Source organism: Labeo rohita, chromosome 4 (assembly GCF_022985175.1).
Source record: "Labeo rohita strain BAU-BD-2019 chromosome 4, IGBB_LRoh.1.0, whole genome shotgun sequence".
Lineage (NCBI taxonomy): Eukaryota > Metazoa > Chordata > Actinopteri > Cypriniformes > Cyprinidae > Labeo > Labeo rohita.
This window is the reverse complement of record NC_066872.1, coordinates 26,244,626-26,252,631: the sequence shown is the minus strand read 5'-3', so window position 1 is coordinate 26,252,631 and position 8,006 is coordinate 26,244,626. Positions and strand designations below refer to the sequence as shown.

At 38.9% G+C, this 8,006-nt stretch overlaps 1 long non-coding RNA gene across 1 annotated transcript; it reads left to right on the top strand.

Annotated features, from left to right (window-relative positions):
- Positions 1-3,986: 3,986 nt before the first annotated feature.
- On the top strand, positions 3,987-7,316 carry LOC127163721 (uncharacterized). Its single transcript, XR_007827531.1, has 3 exons — positions 3,987-4,125; positions 4,340-4,421; positions 5,373-7,316. It is a non-coding gene; the product is annotated as an uncharacterized LOC127163721 (long non-coding RNA).
- Positions 7,317-8,006: the final 690 nt, after the last annotated feature.

Here is an 8,006-nt window from a genome sequence, read left to right as displayed (position 1 = left end):
CCCTGACAAGGCCATGACAAGATCAAGATCATGAAAAAATGGTCTTGGACTCGGACTTGATTACCAAGACCAATAAAATATGGTCTTGGACCATTGAGTCTTGAGTCCAAGACCATAATATCACTGTCTTGTTCTTGTCATGGACTCTGGAGAATGTTTATTGGCAAAAGCATGGTCACCTTGTGATGGTAGTTGGTTTTATTTGGTTTCTAAATGACTGAACGGATCAGTTATGGCAATTAGCTGGTTCAAGCTTGTTTAGGTGGTTGATCAGCTGAGCTAGCAGCCAGTGAGACTAAGGTCAACTCAATTAGACCTGCTAGGCCACAGACTCTCAACTGTTCTACAGTTGTAGGGTCCACTGTCCTACAGAATTTATGTCCAACCTTGATCAAACTCACCTCCCATGCCAGCGATCTGGGTTCCGAGTTCCACTCAGAGCAGGGCGGTTAGGCTGCATTCTTCCGCGTCATCGTTAGCATCCCCTACAGTTGAAGGGTCCACTGTCCTACAGAGTTTATGTCCAACCTTGATCAAACTCACCTCCCATGCCAGCCAACTGGGGTTTGAGTCCCAGTAGGAGCAGGGTGGTTAGGACTGGAATGGTTACATTGGTGCCATGACCCGGACAGGAGTGAGGTTTAGGGGATGAGTGTAACAGAGGCCAGCTGGTAAGTCCTGTGCAGGTAAACCTCACTTACCTGAACTCAAGAGGTGCATTAGGGACTGACACTAGAGGCTGTGGTCTTTAGAGTTCTTGTTAGCATGCCCGCCTCCCATCCCGGTGACTCAGATTCGAATCCCGCTTGTAGTGGGGTCATTAGGACCTGAAGGGTTACATTGGTGCCGTGACCCGGATGGGAGTGAGAACTAAACCTCACTCCCCCGGTCTCAAGAAGCACACTGGCAACCGATGGTAGAAGCTGGGGTCTTTAGCATCCTCTTTAGTGCACACACCTCCCATGTCGATGACTTGTAATCTAGTCCTTGTCGGAGCAGGGCGGTTAGAACCAGAGGGGTTATATTGGTGTCGTGACCCGGATGGGAATGAGGCTTGGGGGGGTGAGTGAGACAGAGGCCAGCTGTTGAGAGCTGTGCAGATAAACCTCACTCCCCTGATCTCAGAAGGCACACTAATGACTGACTTTAGAGGCTGCGTTCTTCAACGTCTTTGTTAGCATGCCCAAAATCGGCATGCCCCATATCAAGTTTGAGTCCCAGTCAGAGCAGGGCAGTTAGGACTGGAGGGGTTACATTTATGCCATGACCCGGATGGAATTGAGGTTTAGGGGGGGTGAGCTGACGGAGGCCAGCTGGTAAGTGATGTGCAGGTAAACCTCACTCCGCTGGTCTCAAGAAGCGCACTAGTGACCGATGGTAGAAGCTGGGGTCTTTAGCGTTCTCATTAGTGCACCCACCTTCCAAGCCAGTGACCCTGGTTTGAGTCCTACATGGAGCGGGGCAGTTAGGACCGGAGGCGTTAAATTGGTGCTGTGGTAAACCTCACTATCGTAATCTCAAGAGGTGCATTAGTGACTGACACTAGAGGCTGCTGTCTTTAGCATCCTTGTTAGCATGCTGCCTCCCAGTATCGGCGTTTGGGGTTCAAGTCCCAGTTTGAGCAGGGCGGTTAGGACTGGAGGGGTTTCATTGGTGCCGTGACTCGGGTGGAAGTGAGGTTTAGTAGGGTGAGTGTAACAGAGACCAGCTGGTAAGTGCTGTGCAGGTAAACCTCACTACCTTAATCTCAAGAGGTGCATTAATGACCGACGCTAGAGGCTGTGGTCTTCAGCGTTCTTGTTAGCATGCCTGCTTTCCAGTATCTGGTTAGGTTAGGAGGGGCTACAATAGACCATCTTGGCTGGTCATTTGGAACAGGTTAAAGTGGATAAAGATTTTCCAAAACATAATATAGCTTGAGAAATGGCCAAGAAAACTTTTTGCCCCACAACACAAAATTATTTACATAAGTCTGAACATTAGCAAATGATGTGGCGCGAGACCAGCAGTAGTGATGTGGTGGTGTTGAAAGTGCCAGACATCATTGTTAGAAAAAAACAGGAGTTAGCAACACTCATGTGCTAATTAGAAACTGGCACCTTATGCTACAATGCATGGCATTAGCGTGATGTGATAATCACATCGATGTGTGAAGACCTGTAACTGAATCTTTGAACAGTTCAAAGAAAAACTGCAGCTGTTGACTGTCCTATTAACACTGTTAATATCTGGAGTTCTGCACTTCTACTGTTTCATTTTATTAATGAATTCCCATGAAATAAAGGTGTTTGGCATCACTATTCAGTGTGCAGGTAGCACCTTATGAGCCACTGTTGCCTAAAAATGGATTGTTGGTTTATTTGCTCAAAATGTCTTTCATAACTGAGATTTGTCTTGAGTTTCAAATGTCACATAAGATATTTAAAATATTTGCAGCATTCTGACATTCTGACAAAGGTTTGCTCTAGTGTCGGACTTAAAAGAGTGGAGAAGTTCATTGTTCATTGTTCAGTTCATTGATTTTAGCCACACTTAAATTTCACACAGCATGCACAAGCAAATCCCCCCATCCCAGATGAGCAGCATGTGTGTATGAGAGTGTGTGTTTGTGATATTTAATCTACCACAGAGAAAACAGCCCTGTTTTTGGAGTGAGATAGTAAATGAGCTTCAATCACTGAGTCCAAAGGATGTATGGAGTCTGTGTTTAGTATTGATTTCTATAGCATGAAGTAAATTGTATCTCCCTCCTCCATGTTTTTACTTCTTTCGATGATATATGCTGTGATCCAGTGGGCCGAAAATAATTCCTCTCCACTACTGGAATGTGTGTGCGTGTTTTACCTCCGCTCTGACTGCTAACCTACAGATGTTCCTGCAGAGACTGAAATTTCAGTAAAAGGAAAAAAAAAACACAACTGTAATCACTTTTTGTTCTATTATCACACTGGAAATTGAAGTTCAAGTCAAGTGCATTGCATTGTGGGACACAGTATTCCATGCTGCTCTGGTTGTATACCATATTGCGGTAAATCTAGTAAGCATCCTTCGCATATAGAAAATGTACACAGTCACTCAGATTTGTCGCTGTAGCATTAATCTCCAGGGTGTTCATGAAAAGGTGCTATAAGTGACTCGCGATGCATGAAGTTGAAAGCCCAGAAGAGCATTTGAACTGAAATAAGAGACCAAAAAACAGCAAAGCAATTACCTCACATGTTTTTGCAAATTGGAGCTTGTGCATTGTGACAGCGTCTGTATGTGAAACATCTCATTTCCTGTTTCTTCCTTTTTCATCTACTTGACATTTCGCACCAATTTAAAGCGAATGGGTCTATCTGCATTTGATTTGAGCTCTTCAGGTTAATTACTTTTTGAAGATGCTGACTCACAGTCTTGAAAACATATTTGAATAATTGTGTTTCACCAGGCCTGTCAGTGGCTGTCTTAGAAAACGGCGAAGAATAATGTGTTTTGTATTTCTGATTTACCGAAGCTTAAAACTAGCATAGAAAAATTGATTAGAATGGCTTAATTAGAAAAGATACGATAATGTTCATGATAATAGCCATATTAGTCAAATAGCAGCCATTAATAATCCAGGTTTTGTATTTTGGACCAAGTTCTTCCAAGCATAAGTATATGAAGTATATAATTTATTTTCAGTTTGAAATGTTTTTGATTATTTTCTGTAGCCGTAAGGTTATAAAGTAGTTCACAGTTTATATCACTTTACCACATTCTTTTAAAATTAACCCTACTAAGCTTCGCTCACTTTGTTTAGCGTTTCATAGGATTGAATTGGAGTACAACTTTCATGGTGTTCGTAAAGTGCTAAAAATGTTATTTTTCAGAATAAAATGTTTAAAAAGTTTTAAAGTCCATATCATGGCCAAATCACCAATTCGTTTTAAATAATTCAGGGGCCCTTGTCAATTATTCCTCACTTATAGTTTATTTCCTATTCATTTATCTTGTTCACAGGCTCCTGAATCTGTCCCTCACCTCTGACCTAGTGCCGGATCAGGACGTGATCGATGTCATCATACACGTAGGCCGCAATCCGCTTGGAAGACATTTAGCATGGAGATATTTTCGTGAGAAGTGGGACATATTGAATTCCAGGTGAATGTGGCTTGCTTCATCTCTGTTTATCAGTGATTTCAACCTTCCTCTCTGTCCCTGATCTGAATTTCGCATTCGCACTCTCATAAGATATTTATTTGTTATTTCTTGTTTGTGTTTGGAGAAATAGGAAATATATATTGGTGTTTGTTTGCTACTGGGCTCATTAGAGCGATTCTCCGGTGTTTTTAATAACAGTGTCTCTCATTGGCAGGTATGGAGAGGCCTTATTTATGAACTCAAAATTAATCAGCGGCGTGACAGAGTTTCTCAACACCGAGGCCGAATTGAATGAGGTGAGGCTGAACTTTTACATCATCCTGAGGCTTGTACACCTCTAATCAAACTAAAACACTAATGAATTATTGACAAATCTTCATGGAACATTAATACTTACAAACAAACTTTGGTCAGCAAATTACTGAGATGAAGAAAATGGCAAAAGTAAACTGTGAAGACTGCAGAAATGTGCTCCCATTTCGTTGGGTGATTTCCTCATTGTAACTGCTTAACCTTATTACAGGAAATGGAACGTATATTCACTTATTCAAATTCATTCAGCTTCAGCCCCAGAGGACACAGACTGCTGATGTTTCTCACTGCAGCACAGCACTTTCTCATCCAGCTGACTTCGACTTCCACAATTTATCATTCATACAGAGATAATACGAACCCCCTCAGTGTTTTCTTAAACAAAGTATTAACATACTGTCATTGACAATCAGCTGCTGCCAGAGCACTTCATCCTCAGATTCACAAACGATCAGTGCTATGTTTAATGCTGTTGATTTGAAAGTTTCTTTTAAGAAACTCTCAGATATTTTAAAACCGTTCAGCAGCTTTACTCCTGAATCCTGAGTACATATTCATTCACGTATTCCTCATGACCTCAGGAATTGGGATCATTTTCGTAACATGTTATTTGGTAAATCGAGAATTTAGATTAGATTCTTATGCCTTTAGAGTTATGTTAGAGGCTAGCAGAGTTCTTTTTTTTGACAAACACCCAAGCGTCTTTCCCTCCCAGAAAAACATCAACACCAATAATTCTGTTTACTCCAAATGCATTCCCACACCTCATTATCATAAACATCGTTGTTATCTGTTAAATTACATGTCAGGCATTTGCATGGAAATGCATTGTATATTCTGATGCCATTTAACTGTCAGAGATGAAGGTGCCACACAAAAAAATCAAGACACAATACGATGATAAAGTTAATGAAAATTGTTTATTTTCTCCTCAGCTGAAAGAGTTCATCCTGACCAGCGGGGGAGAGTCAGCACCTGCGTTCGCTCGAGCCATTGAGATTGTTCAAGCTAATGTAAAATGGCACATCCTGTTCCAGGAACAGTTTTACCGCTGGCTGCGGAAAGCTCCTGACGGTTAATGCAACATTAAGCATGGAGCGCTCTATTAGCATGGAAACTCATGGCCAGTGACGTGGGGAGATTTAAGCAGAAAAAAAAATGAAAAAACTATTCTGGGCTATGAGAATCATCAAAATTGAGCTTTTCCCTGCTGTTTTTGAAACAACCAGACCCTCTCAGACCAGGATGAAATGAATGGCTGAAAAATACTGAAGGCATCAACGTCGGAAATTGCATGGTGGCATACGTCGATAGCGACAGACGATTTACATTCCATTTCCCCTTGTATTTTGCATGAAAGTCATTTCCTTCCTGCCGTCATTCTGTTTGCTGAAGTTTGACCTTTTCTGAGTCCTAAGAATATCGGATTTGCTTTGAAGACCAGACGACGGTACAAAGAGATTGCTCTTCGGTCTATATAAACAATTTAGATTAAGCACAAAGATGTGACAATCAGTATTTTGATTGGAACAGGACAAGGAGGACAAAGAGGAGAAGTATTCATGTAGCCTTTTCTCTCTCCAAAGCCATAAAGAGGAGCAGACTGAATTTTATCTCTTGTACAGATGGCGTTTATTGTTTGATCAACTGATGCCGCTCAACGGGCATCAGAAGTGGGATTCTTTGTTTGGAGGGTTTTCTGCAGGTCCTGGCTGGAGCAGTGATGGTTTAACCCGCAGGTGTCTTGGATCATTTGCATTCTCATAGTGTTACTCTTTGCTCTCCAGTTTGGGAGGCTTTGTCCTTGAATATGGTATGTTTGTCTGAGTGAAAAAAAAAAATCAGTGTGTCGATATTTTCATGTTTGGTTTATTGATAAGCTGGAAGGAGTTCAATGCAGTGCACAGATGTTGTTTTGAGTCGTGGATAATGTGAGCTTCTGAAATGGATGGTTGTCATGGAGACCAATTATACAGGTTTTCATAGGTTTATCTTCTTTTTTTGTTGTTTTTTTTGTAATTTCTTTTTCTTTTTTACATGAACATGAATGGTTAAATGTGCAGTGTTGAAAATAATGTAGTGGTTGACCAATATACAGGTTTCTGTATGTTTGAATTGTTTTCCAGTAAGAATATTCAAAACAAAATATCAGTTAAACAAGACAAATTTACATTTGAAGCAAAATTGTGTAATATATGTTGCTTTTCAGAGGATATATCTTGAATTCTATTTATTTTTCTTACTCAGATTGTTTCCTTTGTTTTTTAAGCATCTATCTGTGCATTTTTGCTTCTCAGGTAAATTTATCTTGTTTTAATGATGCCCAATGAGCAATGATCAATCACAAAAACAATTACCAACAATCATAAGTAGTATTAACACATTTTAATTGGCCAATCTGAAAAATGGACAGATATCAGCCAGTTGTTCATCCTGGTCGATATATTGGTCCATCACTACTGTATGTGACTCTCAGGCTTGGGCAAAATTCAGAATTGAAGAACTTGAAGAATTACAAAGACATTAGAGGAATTTCATCAGTCCGACTCAAGGTTGGCAACAAAATAAAAATAATTACATCATTAATTTGAACTAATCATCCCTGTTTATTCCCTGAATACGTTTACTCAATTGATTATTATGACTTGAAATGATTATGACTTAACTTAACTTATTTTTCTAAATTAAGGTCAATATAAAAGTTGATAATATTGATTATATATTAAATTAACTAACTAAAAAAACAACAATTACAATTAAAGTTGTATTAATTCTGTTAAGATTTTTCTGCACTGGGACGACGTGAAATATTTTGTTAGTAGTGGTGTAAAATGATTCATGATTAATCGCATCCAAAATAAAAGTTTCTGTTTACATAATATATGTGTGTGCATTGTGTATATTTATTATGTATATTATATGATTATTTATTATATTATATATTATATATATATATATATATTATTATATTATTTATTATATGTTTTACGTGTATATATTTATATTCATATAAATTATATCATATGTAAATATATAGTAAATATATAAACGTCACATATTTTTCTTGTATTTATATATACATAATAAATATACACAGTACACACACATTATGTAAACAAAAACCTTTATTAATATAAACCTTAAACCTTAATATAATATAATATAATAATATGAATCACACATATGGGGAAGCCATACTAATTTCTAACATTTTTCATCCTCCACAGTTAATGTGTCTGGAAATACCTCATAAATTGTGAGTATGGTAAATTTTACATCACATTTACACATTGATTTTGGTTAATTGATACTGGTGATTCTTTTTAGAAACTACATAAAAGCTCATAATTTGAATTCTGCATCCTCTTTGCTACCTCAATTCAGATTCAGTTCAAATTCAAGAATTGAACTGGAATTTGTAAGGCATTCTCTATTCAGTTCTGAATGGTGCACGACCCTTGTGACTTACGAGCCCATTAGTAGTCTCTTGTATCCAGTTGGCGGTGTGGATCTCTCAAGGAATAAAACTGTGGAACATAGGCCACTTTTCAAATGACTAGCTGGGTATT